This window comes from Grammomys surdaster, unplaced genomic scaffold (assembly GCF_004785775.1).
Source record: "Grammomys surdaster isolate TR1022 unplaced genomic scaffold, NIH_TR_1.0 126219, whole genome shotgun sequence".
Classification (NCBI taxonomy): Eukaryota; Metazoa; Chordata; class Mammalia; order Rodentia; family Muridae; genus Grammomys; species Grammomys surdaster.
The window spans coordinates 2734123-2752832 of NW_021621022.1; the positions used below are offsets into that span (position 1 = coordinate 2734123).

An 18710-nucleotide genomic window follows, 5' to 3' on the forward strand; every position below is an offset into this window, starting at 1 on the left:
CATTTTCAGCAGTTTTGTTAAGAATTGATACAGAAAAGCTGTGCACATATTAAAATATAAAACTTGACATTTTTGAATATAAATGTATATCCATGAGCTTAGAGTCACAGTAATCAACACATTTATCCATTACTCTTTGTGTAGGTCTGGCTGTTAAATCACTACATTACGGGTAGCCCTCTCAAATGTTTCTCTAGTCCTGGAGGTTGGAAGTGTGAGGGGAAGGTCTCTGGCATGGTCAGATTCTTCGTTGAAGACCTTCCTGGCTCACAGACTGATGGGAAGGGCAAGATTCTGCTGTACCGACTTTATCAGTTCCATCACCTCTCAAAGGCCCCCACCTCTTAATTCCATCACAATGGCCATAAGCATTTCAGCATCTGGATTGGGGGAATATGTAAACTGTCAATTCCAAGTGATATGCCTCTCCCACTTTCAGAGTGTCTCCTAGCTGTCCTTCAGGTCCAGGCAATCATTGCCATGCTTTTTCTCTGAGGTGCTCTACCAGAGTTTATAGTAGTGTTTCACCTTGTCTTTTGATTGGGTTTCTTTGACTTAGCACAGTTATTTTCAAATTTATTCATGTTATGTGGGAATATTAGTGCATTCTTTTTAATGCTCAAAAGTGCTGCATTGCATGAAAACACAGATCTGTCCACTCATCTGATAGTGGACATTTCTGCTTCATGCAGCTGGGGCCTGATACAAATGGATAGGCTCTCAACATTTGGGGACAAATCTGTGTAGACCTATGTGCTGTTTCTTCTAGGGACATGCCCAGGAGTAGGGTCATATGGCAGATATATGTTAAAAGTTTTAAGGAATCACTAAACCATGTTCTAGAATGGTTGAAGCAGGTTTTGTTTCTCAGCAGTATGAGACTGGGTACTTGCTTCACACTTTTGCTGAAGGCTACCATAAAAACAAACAAAAGAGTCCTCAGCTTCCTTGTCTGAGATGGTAGAGATTTATCTTCTCCAGTTCAGGAGTTGAGTAAGGCCAAGAGCAGAGTGCATGGGGCTGCTGTTCCCCAAGGCCTCTGCTTGACTCACCCGTGGTCCCTTCTGCTTTTGTGTGCTCTCTCCACTGCCTGCATGCTCCTGGTGCTTTTGCTCTGTTCTCTGGCATTCTTTTTATATGAGACTCGGTTGCCTGTTTTAGACCTGACAAACCCATCTCTTCCATCTCTCTCATCCTTCTTATTGTATCTTCATTTTCCTTTTGGTCATCATCTCTAAGATGATTTTTTTAAAAGTTGTGTATTTTTGGTGGTTTTGCTTATGAGGGTATTTGCTCTTATAATGTCCTTTCCTTAACAACTTCGTGGAATCAGACTTAGTATTTTTTTTAAAAGATTTATTTATTTATTTATTTATTTATTTATTTATTTATTTATTAATATGTAAGTACACTGTCGCTGTCTTCAGATACCCATATGAGGGCATCAGATCTCATTGCAGATGGTTGTGAGCCACCATGTGGTTGCTGGGATTTGAACTCATGACCTCTAGAAGAGCAAGCAGCAGTCAGTGCTCTTAACCGCTGAGCCATCTCACCAGCCCCAGACTTAGTATTTTTGATGCCTGTTTTTATGTACAGTGTGTTCTTCCCCTGGGAAGGAATGGTGTGTGTGTGTGTGTGTGTGGTTAGTTTTTACCCTCTCGGGCTGCTCCATGGTGCTGGATAAAGTTTTCTGCTTTCCTTTTACATGTGTATATACCTCGGCTGTTTCTTCCATTCCATTTCCCTTTGGAATTCTTGTTTTGAGCTTTTACTCTGCTGCCCTGGATGGTCTGGAACTCATTATGTAGACCAGGCTGGACCTAAGTCATTAAAATCCACCAGGCTCCTTGGGAACTCTTGCTTATTAGCTTAATCACCTATTGTCTTAGCTGAATTCGTGGTTAGCTTAATCACATCTTGTCTCCCCAGCAGGGGCCTTGCTCTAGAAAGGGGAGGTTTTGATTTCATATGAGTCAGACTACATCTGGGAGATGTAGCCCTGCATTCCTGTGCTTCCAACCTGTTCAGAGTGGGCTGAACACCTGGACTATGTGTCCCTGTGAGCACTGTTCTATTGGGCTGTTCTGAACTGGCCAGCTTACCACAGTCTGCCCTCAATACAGAGTCCTCTGTAGCCTGGTGCAGGGTCCTGAGGCTGTGGCCTGTGACTGGCATTTGTTCCTATTTGCTGGTGTGTTGGTGTCCACAAGATTCTTGTCATTGAGTATGTCAGAAATGATGTGAGTGTTGGATTTTGTTACCTACTTTTTTTTACGTTTCACTTGAGAAAAAAATTTTATTCAGAGAGATAAAGATTTTTATCTTATATCACAGACATAAGAATTTACTTTTGTTTTAAATTAACAACCTTGTCAAGAGGGCCAAGAGATAAATTGATAAAGCTTTAAAATATGTATTTAGAATTATTAAAGGTTAATTATTTTATTGTGAAATTTCCAAGCATTGGAGAACTAATTGCTTTTATCCGTCACTAATAAGTAAGTCAGGACTCTCTGGACTGTGACAAGTAGCTGAGTATGTACTAGTGTGGAATTGAAAATCTTATTGTAAAGTCACGTTCTATGAACTGCTCGACACACTGCAGCCTGAAAAGTGCTTCTGTCTCTGAAAATACATTATTTGTTTTGTGCATTTTTGCCTAAAGAATATAGAATATTGTCTTGCAATAAAATTAGACACTTTGTGAGCCCCAGGAACTAGAAACTCAATTATCAATCACAATCTCCCTGTTTTCATCCACTTGAAATACCCCTTGGTTTGAGAGTGTTTTAAATAGAAGTACATATAGATTTAATAAAAATTTTCAGTCATTTTATTTATGGTTCTATATTAGGACTTAATAAAATTTCCCTTGTTTTCATATTTTTGTTTTTAAGCTATAATTTTGTGTTAATAATTTAGTGCTTTTTGTGTTACATGTTAACATATATTCCTTATGTTTAATACAAAGGGTTATAGTCCCTTTTAGCTGTATAATGGAAATGCATACCTTTTTATATCTTTAAATGACATTCTACAACAAAATTTAATGGAGTATAGTATTTTATTGTGTTTGTACTGTAGTGTAATTTGCTGGCTTATTATTTGTCATTTGTGCCCTTTCTATTTTTTTCTGTTATAAGTAACACCATAGTAGACATTCTGTGGGATAGCATCATGTGTACTCATGATCATTTCCCTAGGTAAACAGTTTGTATATTTATATTGGAGGTGGTGGGGGGATAAGATATGGAGGGTGAATTCGAATAGCTTTCATAAAAGGCTGCATGAGGAGACGGGATGTAGCTCAGTGGTAGGGTGCTTGCCTAGCGTGCAAGTCCTGGCCTTGATCTTCATCAGCTCCACCCCCAGTCAACACCAACAGAGAGACAAGAGACAAAGAAAGAAAATAAAGTGAATTTACATTCTCACCTGCAGCAAATGGACCAAGCAAATGAAAATGCCATCTGGCATTTCATACCACAAGGCTTCACAGCCCTTGGTGAATGCTGGTTGTGGTCAGGGTATAATGTGGCTGTAAATGCCAGTGCCATAGGGTGCATGGTTATTTTATTTGTAAAGTACCTGCTGAGTTCTTGAGCAGTGTCTGAGGTTACCCATTGAGTACGTGCTTTCATTTAAGGTACTGGGATAGGAGACAGTCCAGATAGACAAGAGATTGCAGAAGTGGTTACTGTGAGAAGAGGAGACTGGGGACTCGGAGAAGAGCGCTTCAGGGGCAGGTGGGCAAGGGACGTGTCACAAAGGAGGGAGGGCTGTTTGGAACGTTGAGTGAGAGTTCACCAAATGGACCAGGATCCAGGAGAGGGGTGACAAAGGGTGCATACAGACCAGCATTAAGTGTCAGTGCACAGGGTTGTGAGCATCATGGATGCTTCTAAGGAAATAGAAGGGATTTGAGAATGCGGCTTTTAGATAGAAAATCAGATGAAAAGACAGACCAGTTTATAAATGGCCTCAGGCAAAGTCTTGGGTTTAACATTTACTCAGTGAGTTAGGGACTTTGCTGGGTTTAAGGCAGGAAGGGATTCTAGTAAAGACACGCATAAGCATGATTATGTTTGGGGTGAGGAGTGGTGGTAAAACCCTTACAAGTTCCTCTTAGAAGAAATTAGGCTGTTAGGAACAAGGGACAGTTTGGGGCATTTCAACTGTTTCTTTTCACAGAATGACTGAACTCTGCCAGCTCTCTTTTCCCAGCGTGGGTTGATCTGTATTTAAATTCCAAGTTCTTTGTTTAGCTTATATTATAATAGCATTTCCGTGTATGTGTGTGTGTGTATGTGTGTGTGTGTATGTGTGTGTATGTGTATACACGTATGTACGTACTTGTGTATGCAATGCATACGTGGGTGGGCTGGCCCATGAGTGGCCCCCTTGAGGAGGCCAGTTGTTGGTTGATGAGTGTTTCCTTCAGTTACTCTCTACTTGTTTTTTTGAGACCTTTCTGAATCTGAAGCTGGCCATTTTGGCTAGACTGGCTGGCAGTGAGCCTCTGAGCCCTGGCTGCCCCTCCCCCAGTGTGGATGTTGTGGGCTCCACCATGCCACTCCCTGCTTATAAGTGGGTGCTGGAATTACAAAACAAGCTCTTTACCCACTGAGCTATCTCCCCAGCCCCTATCATAAGATCTTCCTTTCCCAGTTTCTCTGGAGAGTGTGTATTTTAAAGAAGCATCATTTCCTCCTGTTCAGGGTCTATTCTGGAAGGCCTTACATATTCAGGAGGAGTATTTTGTAGTCTTTGTAATTTGTGCCCCATCTCCTGGAGATGCAAGATGGCATTCACATACTTGTCCCAGGTATCATAAGTTAGGTCCAGCACAGATAGTACTGTTTGATGTATAATATACTGTCCCAGGTATCTAAAACTTGCCCCTCTCAAAGACATGCCCTGTGCAAAATTGTCACCATGACTGCAAGTCTGCCAGAGTGGGATTCCAGCTGATTACAAACATGTCGGGCAGTACTCTAGTTCTGAAACCTAAATGCACTTAAGCTTTTAATAAGTGCCTTAAAACACAACCGTTGCCCTCCCCATTTGCACTCTCTCCCTCATGACCTTTTACTGATAGCCAATTACATTTAAGAAAAAAAATGTTTAAAGTTTTTATATATAGGAGTGTGTGCCTACTTGCATGTCTGTTACCACATGTGTGCAGTACCAATGGAAGCAAGAAGTGGGTGTCAGGTCTCCTGAGACTGGACTCACACACAGGTGTGAGCCATTGTGTGGGCACTGGGAATCAAACCAGGTCCTCTGGAAAATCAGCTACTGATGACGTAGCTCTCCGACCCTTGATAAATGTTTCACATTGCATGCTGTTGTGCTAGTCAGTTTTTTCTTACTGGGACAAAATGCTTGAGAAAGATGACTTAAGAAGGGACATTTTACAGCTCCATGATTTCAGTCCATGGTCACCTGTCACTGTTTCTGAATCCTAGTAAGATAGAACACTATGGCAGGTATGCGGCAGAGTAGAGCTCACTCATTCACAGAAGTACAGACAGGAGCAAAGCAAAAAGCATGACTCTGGTACCCTGCTTCCTCCATGTAGACCCAGAATAGAGTTAGGCTATCATGTGTCTGCAAAGGCCTTTCACAGATATCATTGGGTGAGAATAAGAAACCAGTTATAAATTAGTAAGAGGATTTTGTTTTTGGTTTGTTTTTTCTTGTTTGTTTTGTTTCTAAAGTCAGAGAGAGAAGGCCAAGCATTTGCCACAGTGAACAGTTCTTACACCTTGTCCTGAGGAAACTGAAAGACCTTACAGCTCTTGGGTTTAGACCTTGCAATACCTGCACCAGCTCTGTATGTGCCGTATGCCTGCTTCTTGTCCTGGTCTTGACAGTTTCAAGGAGGGTAGATAAGTACTGGGAGGAGGGGAGGAGGAAGACAGGTCTTTCCTTTAAAAGCCTCCATTGCTTTGAGTGTTGATACCTCGTAAAATGGTACCATTTTACCCATGGATCAGGCATAAAAATACATGAGTCTATGGGGGCCAAACCTATTCAAACCACTACACCTATCGATGAGGTCCTGGGTTCAGTCCCCAATAAAACACATGAGCCAGGAAACTAAGCATCCAAAAGAAATATCTTTACAGTGTGGTTACTGTGTGATTGTTCATAGCCCATAGATGTTCTCATTCAGTTTAGAACTAGTTATTAACCCAACCTTGGACATCCATTCATCTTTCTGTGGAAGTAGAAAGCATCACTATTCTGTCTGATGATGGTCAGCCTTTTAAGCGATGTTGGACAAGTTTTAAAAAGATGCAGCATCATGAGTCAGTGACTGTATTCGGAATCTTTTAGTCTCCCTAGCAAGTGGTGCTCCTATGGATGTTAGACATCTTTGGAAGTGAAACTTGCACAGCATGAAGGATCCACTTTGCTATTTGTTTTATCTATTTTTTGTTTAGGTGTGTGTGTGTGTGTGTGTGTGTGTGTGTGTCCGACCATTACTAGATGTCTTCTTGAAGTAATCCACTTTTAGGTGACCTGATCTGGATGGGCCATTGAGATGACTTAGTGGGTGGAGGTGCTTGCTCCCAGGCCTGATGGCTTGGCATTAATTCCTGAGACCCACATAGGAGAGATCTTCACTCCCTAGTTGTCCTCCGACCTCCACAATGCTACATGATATGTGCCTGACCACCCCCACATAAAATAGACAAACGAAGAAAAAATATCTCTAAAATGAACTGGTCTGTGGCATTCAGTGTTTCTGTGGTAGTGAATAACCACCATTTCTGGGTAGCCTAAAAACCTTGTGTCACCTTGTACCGATTGAATAATTATCCTGTTTCTTCTTCCTTCCAGCTCTTGACAGCCACAAGTTTGCCTCTATCTATGTGTATTTATCTATTCTAAATACTTTACGTAAATGTGGCCTTTTATATTTGATTTCCATCATGGAGCATAGCATTTTGATTGTTTATTTACATGTGAGTGTGTGCCTGGACAATCCACTGCATAGATACACCAGTTGTCCATTGATGGACATTTGAGCCCCTAGGTCTTTTTGGCTACCCTGAACAGTACTGCTGCTAGAAGCAACCACACAGTGACACAGCAGTTCCATCTTGGATTTATCCTGTATCTCTGAAAAGGATGTTTATATTACAACAGCTTTATTCATAAAGCATTGGAAGTATGTCTTTAGAGGGGTCCTGTTTACACGAGGTATATACTCACTGAGTTGAAACCAACGATAATGTTTGATTTCACTGTTGGCAAATTTTAACTCATTTTACAAGAGAGAATAGAGCAAACTGTGAATCCTAATTTTCAGCAACTCCAGCTGCTGTGCCAAACTAGAGGAACAAGAATAGAAGGAAAGTAGTTAGCTGTACTTAAATCTTGAGATGCAATGGTAGCTTGGCTCCTGGGGTAATCGTGGGGGTGGGTGAAAAGTGTGATTCTTGGTGTACCTTGAAGGTTGAGCTGATTTGCTATGTTGACAGGTATGATGGCTGACTGATGGACATAAATACATTGTCAGGAAAGACAGTTGTAAAGGATGCTAAGAGTTTTGATGGGGGCGGAGCTGCCATTTAATGAGCTGAGAGCCTAAGGGCAGATGTGTGGGAAGGTGGGGAGTTTGAGTTTGCACAGAAACCTGCCAGCGATTAGGAATCTGCTTGGGACCAGAAATATAAAATCCAGAGTTGTTGGTGCGGTACTTAAGATTGAACAAGCGCTAACAGAGTGAGTGGGCAAAGCAAGTCTACGTGCCAAATTCCAGGAAGCATATGGATAAAAACAAGCCAGGAAAAGAGAGGGGTGGAGGGCAGAGGTCTGGCCAGTGGGGGAGGAGTAAATTCAGAGTGGGGTGGCATGCTCTTGGCACTGTTTCACCGTCAGGAAGGTAGTTAGTTGAGGTATTTTAAAGCCATGTTTATCCTAGCACCAACTAGAGTACCTTGTTTAAAGACTGGAGCATGAGGTTAATTTTAATTTACCCAGTGTTGTTAAATGTATTTTAGGGAACTGCTTGCTCTGGGTTCTGTGTGCAGTAAACAAGTGCTTGATGATTGTGTTGCTCCCTCTGTGGCTTGCTCGCATAGCACTGGTGTGTTAAGTAAACTAATCAGTTATCTGGCTCCTGTGATTGTGTACCAGTCTGCAACAAGGTTTGTCTGCTGGAGAGAGTGATAGTCACTGGTCACAGGACACTGATGTTTCTTGGTCCCCTTTGATGTTATAACTCACTAAGCACTGCATTCTGGGTAGAGTCTATTAAGAGGGAGTTCAGAGATAGCTCAAATGGACCATTCTACTGAGTCTAAGAGGGTATCAACTTCTTAGAAGTTCAACTTACTGTAGTCCTCTTCTGGGTCAGAAAGTGCTTTTCTCATGGGACATACCCCTGATGTGCAAGCCTGGTAGTAAACGTGTGTGAGATATTCCTCAGTTTGGATTTTATTTTGACAGGCAGGAAAATGGAAAATGAACTAACACATGAATAAAATAATAGTTTTATTCCCTCTTCTTAACTCCTTCCCTCCCTTCCTCCTTCCCTCTCTGCCTCCCTCTTTCCCTCCCTCCCTCCCTTCTTTTTCCTTCCCTCTGTTTTCTTCTTTGTTTTTGTTTTGAATGGAGATCTAGCTAGCCATGTAGCTCTAGCTGGCCTGGTGCTTGCTGCATAGTCCAGGCTGGCTTCTACAGCAGCTCTCCTGTCTCAGTCTTCTGAGTGCTAGGATTATAGGCAGGTGCCAGAATACCTGCGCTCCCCTTCTCTCTTTTCTTTTGCCTTAAGTGTCAAGGTAGAGCTTGTTAGAGGCCAGACCTGTCTGTTAATTGTTAGAAATACAGATAGGCTGAAGTACCTAGCAGGCTGCAGGCCAGTAGGACACCAGCAGGGAAGCACTGTAGTGATAGGTCACATTGATAGAAACGAGTTCAGTGTGGTGGACCTGGCATTAAACATCATAATAGGATCTTGGACATTTTATGGGGTTGCTGACTAGAAGGATCAGATGGTAAAGCACAGATGTAGATGTGTTTGGAGAGGGGAGTTGAGAATGGGAAGGGAGAATACAGTAGTGTCTCCATGTATGCAGCTTACAGCGCAGCCAAGGATCATGGCTTCTCTCTTTGGATCAACAGGTCAGAGCCAATATCAGTAGGCAGAAATTACTAGAAGATACAAACCTTCAATTCCATATACCTACAGTGAATATTGGGTAACCTTTCAACATGTCTGATACCTCCTTTGTCTTGGTAAGAGCTTGATTTTATAATCTGCTCTCCCTGTACCACTTTATCTTTTAGGTGAGGCAGAACCTAGCCCAGTCTGTGTGACTGGGGAGGAGATCGGGATTCATTTCAGACAGTCAGGCTGGAACTCTTTTCCTGGCCAGTGATTGGCTGATACAGCTGTGGTCAAGGCTTTGGTTTTTGGACCATTTGTGTTATTACACAACAGAGGCTGTGTATTTTTTTTTTTTAATTTAAAAAATTCAAGAGATTTGGGGGGAGAGAGAGAGGGATAATACATATGTATGTGGGAACCCACAGGGGCCAGAAGAGAGTGTTGGATCCCCTGGGGAAGGAGTTACAGGTGGTGTAACTGCTGGGTGTGGGTAACTCTGGTTCTATGAAAAGGTTGCAAGTGCTTTTAACCCCTGAGCCATCTCTGTAGCCCTGGGACTGTATTCTAAAGGAAAAAATTTATTTAACCCACAGTAATGAGATCTAGGGCTCAGTGCTGGCATGTGCTCAGTTGGTGAGCACCAACTGTGGCATTCCACCATGATGGAAATGTAGAAAGGAAGAGAGTGCATTCGAGGAGCCCACCGGGGTCGGACTGCTTCACAGCCTCCCACTCTCAATGCCTGCTGCCCTTTTCACAGATAACGACCTTGCGTGAGTGTGGAGCCCCTCAGACTCCATATGAGTCTCAGTGGAGACGATGTGCTGGAGATCTTGGGACACAAGGAATCTCCCTTTTAGAAAAAAGATTGAAAACAGCAGAGAAGTTCTTCTAGTGGAAATGACCAGATGTGCACACGAGACCTGGCCGGTTGGGAGGTCTCTGGAACTAATCTATTTCCATGTGCTGATGCAGAGAGAAGCTGGGTTCCAGATGATCTTTAATACTTTCCAGGGGCTGGACTTGGGGACTTAACAAATGACACAGCAGATGAGTCGGCCTCCACATGAAGCCATTAACATAACCATACAGTTAGTGCACCAGTTTCTAAGGGCTGCTCTGAAGTGGTTCTCCAGGGAGAGGGTGGCCACTGTGACACAGGAGTCCAGCACTGGGCAGAGTTTGGGAAGGCTAGATTTATGTCCTTTGTAACTGGGAGGGAGACTCAAGGTTTGCCATTCTGATTGCACAGTAGATGCCTTCTGAGGTTGAATCTTGGAAGGAGGGGACTCAACTTCAACTGCAGGGCTCTGTTTCTAATCAGGGGTGGGTGTGGAGCATGCATCCTTTCCCAACAGGCCTTAATTACCTCAGTATCTGTTCTCTGTGTAGTCTGTGCTTTTAACATTTCCAGAGAGGGGTTGGTACTTTATAAAACTTTTTCGTTGTGAGGATACTCTGGTTTAGGGAGATGGGTTTCATGGAATTAGATGTCAAAGATTTGTTTAATTGTAGCAACTTAATATTTATCACTTAGTTGTTCCTCTCAGAAAATGGGCCGTTTATTCAAGCTTTGCTTGTATGAATGCTTCAGGATACAATGAAATGATGATACAACTTTGGAAGTGATAGCAGTGGTAAGCATTTCCTTTGAACTTCTATGCAATTTGAATTGAGAATAATTTATTTATTATGTTGAAGTCACATGAGCAATTTCTGAAGCCATGAGAGGAACATTAAAGTAGGTAGGTGTGTCTGTCAGAGATTTGTGAGTTATTCTTCCTTCTGATGGTAAATGTCTGTCCAGGTCCACCTTTCTACTCTACCTGTTGTTACTGGTCATTTTTCTAATGACTCTACGTCTCTTACCTGTGTGTGTGTGTGTGTGTGTGTTTTAATTAAACCATGCCTAATCCCAAGCGGTTGGTTAATAGGGGACAGTGTAGTGTGTCTGGCGTTTCCTGTCTCTTGATGTAGCATTGCAGCTTTTATGTACAGTGCCTTTGTGGTGTTCTCAGGAAGCTGTATTGATCTTTCCTGGGGAGCGACAGACTCCAGAGCATGGTCATTATGACTCTGCAGTGAAGCTTATCAGTTCTGTGTTTCCTGCCTAGGAAGCGCCATCTGCTCTGCAGTAATTACTCTCATATGCAACTATGGAATTGTGTTTTGGAGACCTCAATGCATTACATTCCCCAGATCCCTTATTTAAACACTATAACCACCCCCATCCCTAGAAATACTGGCCTTGATATGCCTGCAAAATTGTGCCCTGCTGCCATGCCTCTGCCAAGGCTTCTGCTCACATGGGTGGCTTGCTGATCTGTCCTCCCTCTACTGTGTGCTGACTCAGCTCCACTCTGATGCTAATATCTTGAGGATAGTCACTGAGAACATCCTGTATTTCATTATGTGTCAGACCCCAGGTCCAGGACAGTCACCCTACAGTAGCTTTAGCCATTGCCCTGCTGTCCTTTTTCTGTGGCTTCCAGTGCTGCCCTCTCCCTCAGCTTTTCATTCTTGTGTCACTTCAGCTGACCTAAAGGTGTTCTTGTGTGGTCAGAATTTGGTTTCTGTCATTGCTTGACCAGTTGAACAGTCGGTTGCAGGACTTTCTGGACCCTTGACGGATGTCTTCTCGTTCTGCTGAGGAGCCAGTGTGTGGGTGTAAATATTAGTAGGCTTCAGTTTGTTGTCTCTACATGTGTCTAACACATCTTCCTCAAAATAGGATGATTTTAATAGTCTTGGTATCCTATGAAGCATGGACCTAAATTTTTCATCATACTGACTGATTGAGTGATTGAGTGAGTGGGCACATGTGCCATGGCATAGGCTCGATGATCAGATGACAACTTGCAGAAATCTGTGCTTTCCCCCTGTCACGTGAGTTCCAGTATTGAACTCAAGTCATCAGTTTTTGTGGCAAGCACCTTCACCCATTTAGCCATCTTGCCAGCCTTTTTTAAATTATCAAATATTGTTTCCTTATGCTAGTTTGATAAGGTGTGTAATCACTCCCATTATCCTTCCTTGCACCTACTCTGTGCTCATCCCAAACCACTTCCCTTCTTTTGAATTTAGATCCCACATCTAAGAGAATGCTCTTCTGTTTTTCTTAATGTGACTTATATCATTTAACAGCCATTTATAGTTCAGTCTACTTTCTTTTAGATAACAAAATTCTGTCCTTTATGACCAAATAAAATTCCATTGTGTATGTATCTGTTCATTTATCTGTTGGCTGATGCCTGGGCTGAGTCTATAACTTAAGAATAATGCTGCAATAACGAGTGTGTGTGTGTGTGTGTGTGTGTGTGTGTGTGCGCGCGTGCATGTGTAGAGCATCACAGAGTGTGTGGGCTTAAAAGTTTAATTTTCTGAATCTTAATGTAGTACTTGAGTCAAGTTGCCTGTTTTATAGCTATTGAGAACATGCCTGCATGTTTATTTTTTTCTGCCTGATGTTTCTAGGGATGCTAAACATTATTAGTGTTGTATGTTGTTTTAGAGAGTTGGTGTCTGTGTTTCCACGGAGACTGTGGGAGCTGCTTGCTGGTGCAGACTGTGTCCCTCTAGTTGGTGGTATTAAAAGCTTTCCCAAAAATTTCATTTTAGACTTTTGAGTTCTGGCTGCTATTATTTGGCCGTTTTTGTTATTTGGAGGTAGTTTGTATTTCGTGCGTTTAGACTTGAGCTATTTCATAGTGACATAGCCACATTTGTGACAGCTATTGGTGAAGATACAGTTGGTCTAGGCTCATCTTCTGGGAAGCATCAAGTGTCAATTTACTTCACACACGTTTTCATGTGTGTCTTTTAAAAGTCCTGCCTATTTGGTGTGCTTAGTGTGTACTTAGCTGTGTGTCTAATAGTGCGCTAGCTGTCAGTTTAAGCCTCTGAGTGGGAGAAAACATTTACACAGATATATAGAAGATAGAAGTAAATGTCCCAGGTACTCACAGAGCAGGGTACTCAATGAGTCGGCACATTTATAAGATTGAAGAGAATGACACACACATAAGCTATTTGTAGACACTGCATTTTTGTTAGGTGCTCACTGCTTACAAATGCCTGGTTATCATCCTGTGCACTGTTGGTGGGAACAGAAAGTAGTATGGCTGTTTGGCTGCTGTGGGAAACAGTATGGTTATTCCTCAAACAAAGGAATAGAATTACTACACAATCCAGAAATTTCACTTCTGGGTATACAAACTAAAAAATTGAAAGCAAAAATAGATACTCAGGAAACTGTGTTCACAATAGCTTTAGCTGAAGTTGCCTGAAGGTGCAGGCAGCTGCAGAGCCCCTGGATGAATGAATGGAATATGATCTAGCTTTGGAAAAGAAGTTCTGCTGTACATACTACACACTGATGAACCTTGAGGACATTATACTAAGGAAAACAATAAGTAGGTCACAAAAATTCCGAAGTATTGTGTGCTTCCATTTTGAAGACACCTGGCATTGGCAGCCATCAAGTCAGAAAGGAGGGAAGATGGATGGCAGACATGTTCAGTGGATGTGGCTTGTGCTTTGCAGGGTGAAAAACTTAGTGGAGATGGTCTCATAGCAGTGTGAATGTACTCAGTACCACAGAGCTGTGTGCTTACGAGATGGTTAAGATGGGAAAACAAGCCACAGCTCACACAGTTGCAGAGTGTGGTTTAGGGAGGTAAAAGTGACCACGACACTGGGAGGTGAAGAGTCCTTAAGAAGCAGATGAAACAAAGATGGCAGAATGTGGGTACCTATTTAGACTGGATGGGGGCTATCCATCAGGGTCCACTGTGGTGCTCTCTTTATTTTAAAGTTCTTGTTTGTGGTTCAGTTAGGAAGACTACTTGCCTTTTCTACAACCAGTGAGTGCCTCGAGAGAGGAGTGAGCTGGTATGAGATGGAGCTGGTTTGCTCCTTAGTGCAGGAGGCTGAGGGGAGAGCAACTTTGAAGCAAGGGAGGGCAGGTTTTCTGCAGACAGCTAATTTTGTGGTACCCAAATGGAACCAACTCCCCCAATTTGTCCCACTGACTTCTACATGTGCACCATGACAATAATGTGTGCTTTTACACTAAAATAATCATTCGTGCATGTGTGTGTGTGTGTGTGTGTGTGTGTAAGTTGGCAAAAAAGGAGCTGGAAAGATGGCTCAGCAGTTAGAGCAAGTACACAGAGGACCTGAGTTTCGTTCCCAGCACTACACTGGGCAGCTCATAACCCCCTGTAGTTCCAGCTCTATAGGATCAGTTACCTCAGGCCCCAGGGACATTTGCATTCCAGTGGACACAACCCCCATGTACATAATTAAAAATAAAGTGAACCTTTAAAAGACTAGCAAAAAATAATATTGGCAGTCTGCTTCATTATTGGAATATTATTATTTTCTAAAATAACTTTTGCACTTCCTTCTAAATTTGTAACCATAGTTCTACTGAAATATGAGTCTATCCTGTCCTACCTAACAGAATAAGGTGAGATTACTCGGTACTTCTTTTCATTTAATAGACTGTGATAATCATCATTTCCTTGCTATAATGTACAAATGGTGTTCGTGAGAAACTTGTAGCATCTACTAAAATGTCAAAATGGAAAGAAGAGAGTATTCTGTGAAGTTTGACAATGACCCAAGAGAAGGGCCTGCCAGTGAGTGGCAGGTGTGAGAGCTGGTAGCAGAGTGCCACTGGCAGCAGTTTAACTCAGGGACAACGTCACATGCAGGGGCTGGCCAGTACGGAGGACGGGGACACAGGACAGTAGCATGAATGGTGTGCTCGCAGACGGTCAGGTGGAGGTAGGGATTTGTCTAATGGAGCTTCTTGCTGGAGTTGCTGTGTGTTTGGTGAGAGCCCAAGGAGGAGACACCACAGTAGGGCTACTTTCTTGCCCTCCTATTTCTCTTCAGTAGTTTCTGTCTCAGGCTGATTCGTCCACTCTACAAATTCTGAACACTTCCTGTGTGGAGACTGCTTTGCTAAATACTGAGAGAAGCTGAGGGGGCAAAGCCAGCAGGAGCCTCTGCTTCAAGCTCAGGTCAGGAGTCACTTCCAAAGTGTAATGGGAACGGTGACATCAGAGCAAATCCTATGTCTGGACACACTCAGGTGCCCTAGGGCAGTGGTCCTATGGTTCGCAACTCCTTTGGTAAACCTCTGTTTCCAAAAATATTTATGTTACAATTCATAACAGTAGCAAAATTATAGTTATGAAGTAGCAATGAAGATAATTTTATGGTTGGGGGTCACCACATGAGGAGCTGTATTAAAGGGTCTACATTAGAAAGGTTGAGAACCACTGTCTTAGGGGGATAGAGGGAAGCCAAGAGCTAGAGATGAAGGTACTGAATTCAGTTCCGGTATTGCTGGTGACAGCCCAAGTTGCCCGCACCTATTACCTGGGTTAAAACAGATTTTCTTCAGAATTGTCTTTATATCACCCAGCCTGATGTGTGGGTGATAAAGGAAAAGATAGCACATTTTGGTCTCAGGTTCCTACCTGGGATACTACTGTTCATACTCTGCTTAGCCACTTCCTGTCTAGCCCTTATGTCTCAACTCAGACACCCTTCTTCTCAGCCCTCAGTCAGGACTGTGTGTGATCCGGAACCTGTGGAAAGACTGGTCCCAGAGACGTCCAGAGAGGCAGGGCAGAAGGCCAGTGGGGTCCAAATGAAGTCCTTCAGGAACACCTTTCAGCCCTAGTCCTGTTCCCTCATGAAAAGTAACATTACAAACTATCGAGTGTGCCTGATAGTTTGTGCAATGAAAGCAGAAATCCCTAGCAATCTCATGTTATTTAAAAAGCCCCGGTGTAGTCAGTTTCCAGTAAATACTTAATGAGTGATTGGATGCCATTGAAATGTGTCAGTCAAGAAATTGATGAGAGGAGGGGATTGTGGGTTGTTCCATCATTGGCGGCATGCTGGGCTTATGGGTTGGAAGGCAAAGGGAAAGAGGAGGAAGATGGAATAGTGTGTACAGGAGAGTTGGACAGAGAGCCTGAGAAGGAAGGCCTTTTGTGTCTCCTTGAGATGAGGGAGAGGGCTTTCAGTAGCAGGCTGCCGTGGGTATACACGGTTCTGTGGGCAATAACCTCATGCTAGGTGCCTGTGGGTTTCTCTAAACCCTGCATGTATTTGTAGTCAGAAGCAGTACAGCATAGCTGTATTTAAGTTCATCACTTGGGGATGGATTCTGATAACATCAGCATGCTGTGCTTCCTGCTGTCCTGTTAGGTCTAATCAGTACTGATTTGGGCAGCTCTGAGGACTGTGAAGTCAACAAGGGGGCTTTCTGCAGCATATTTTGCTGGACTCCTACTTTAGAGACAGATTTCCTTCACTGGTATTTTACTGGGAGGTTGGGTTCTGGTCCTGTATTTCATTTGTAAGAAAGGATAGATGTCTTGGAATAAGGCAAGATGGAGCATACTTGTAGAGGTGCAGGGTGTGGGGACTACCATCTTTGAGAGGTCCAGCAACAGCATGGGGTCTCTCTTCAGTAGTAGCATTTGTGCACTTGCTAGTGTACCCAGGGCATGGATCCATAGCAGCAGGATAGATGGCAGCTTCATATTTGCTTCATTATGGTTTTGGAGGGGTATTTACATGTTAACAGTAATATCACTCTGTGTGTGTGTGTGTGTGTGTATAAAAAAACTTGGATGAGCCAATGCTTGCTTTACTGGAGAAGCGTGCTGGTTTTCATGTACTGCAGCACTGCTTTTGAAACCAGGAGTTCAGAAAACTGTTTATTGGTCAGTATTGTACTTTGCTTTCTCACCCTTGTGTGTGTGTGTGTGTATACAAATATATGTATACAAAATGTTAAATTTCTGTTTTAACTTCATTAGTGTCATTAAGTATAAAAATAAATATATCATAATTTCAGAAAAATGAACGAAGTATTATTTTGACTTTGTAATCCAAACTTGTGATTCTATGATTGTTACTGTTCTAGCTTTTAAGGACAGCAAGGGAGCCTTCCAGGGAGCCTGCAGCTATGAGGCCGTGTGCAAGCGTGTGCACACTCAGTTTTCTGAAATCAAGTTGCTTCTGGTACTTTATATTTTAATGTCATGTTAGAGGCTTCATTTCATGATCATTTGTTCATTCACATATGTTTTTATTTTTAGCTCTAAGCAAAAGACATGAGGCCTCAGCTGAATTGAGGTGGCTTTGAGGTCATCCAATTTCTAGACGTGTGCGATCACCTGGTCCTGAAAGCCCTCCACACAGAATGGTAATGGCAAAATTGGAGGGATGGAGAAGGGGCCTCATTCTCCCACCTCTTCCCTCCCCCAACTTTTAAGTATGTTAAAGAAGCAGTACTTAGAGAAAGGTCTAGGCTTAATTTCTGGGAGAGACTAAGATTTGCTCAAATTCAAAAGATGTTCTCAGCTGCCATTAACTCAGAGAAGAGACTCTGTGCCATTTCATATCCTGCATTTGATATAGTACCATTGTAGCTTCTAAAATTATCTTACAAGTTTGCTGCGTGTTAGCCAAAGTTGTGAAGTTGCTTCATTGCTGAGCTCTAAGAGGGGGCAAATTCATCCCAGTCTAGTGGACCACACAGAAGACCACCTTCAAGTTCTTTGTTACCAAGGAGACAGTTGCATTTTGAAGCACTGCTTTGTTGCTTCTCATGTTTCCTTGCATGGATGCTCATCAGCTCTTCTGTGCATCGTCTCACATTTGTCTGTAATATTTTCTCTGCCCATAACCCCATAACTGTACATGTCAAGTGTGGCAAGATTCATAGAACATTTCCATCCCTTCATGGACGTGACATTTTATGACGAGTGAAACCTGAGCTCTGGCCCCAGGAGAACTGAGCTCTTACTTGCATGTCTGCTTGTCCTCACTGGCCAGCCTTGTCCTATTTTAGACAAAAGCAGTGGTTAGTGGAGTGGGCTGTTCCTATATGCAGGGTTACAGATCTCTTGGAAGGGAGAACTCTGAGCTCTTGGTTTTTCTATAGAATGATGCTCTGGCCTTAAGTGGCATGGTTTCTAAACCATGTTAGAGGAGTTGGTCATGTTGGTCATATGGTTCATTTTTGTGTATTAACAGTGTCTTATGCTGGTCAGGGACGCACACCTTTAATCTCAGCACTTGAGAGGCAGAGGCAGGTAGATTTCTGAGTTCGAAGCCAGCCTGCGCTACTGAGTGAGTTCTAGGACAGAGCCAGGGCTATACAGAGAAACCCCACATGGAAAAACAAAATAAAACAACCAGCCAACCAACCAACCAACCACATACATACATACAAACCAGTGTCTTAGTAAAAAGAGGCAGAGCACTATATTTCTGAAGTCACAGTTCTAGCACTTGAGAGACATGAGCAACATAGTGAGTAATACTGTCCTAGATGAGGGTAAAGTCTTAATGAGAAACAATTACCAGCACTACTGATGCCTGTATAATTAGAAATTGTAATCTCTAGCTGAGCTTAATATACACACCTGTTGTCCCAGTACTCCTGAAGCAGAGACAAGTCAGTCTTTGTGAGTTCTAGGCTATCTGGGTCTACATAGAGTTCTGGGCTACATAGTGATAATGCACGTGTTCCCTCTCCCTCTCCCTCTCC

General features: G+C 42.8%; 1 protein-coding gene and 1 long non-coding RNA gene across 2 annotated transcripts in view; both read left to right on the forward strand.

Moving 5' to 3' along the window:
• Positions 1-18710, forward strand: part of Xkr6 (XK related 6) — a 206522-nt gene that overhangs the window by 26783 nt on the left and 161029 nt on the right. The window lies entirely within an intron of this gene.
• LOC114613459 overlaps positions 17274-18710 on the forward strand; it is a 5987-nt gene continuing 4550 nt past the window's right edge. Inside the window, exon 1 of the long non-coding RNA XR_003710182.1 lies at positions 17274-17360. This is a non-coding gene — a long non-coding RNA (uncharacterized LOC114613459). The remainder of the gene's footprint in view (positions 17361-18710) is intronic.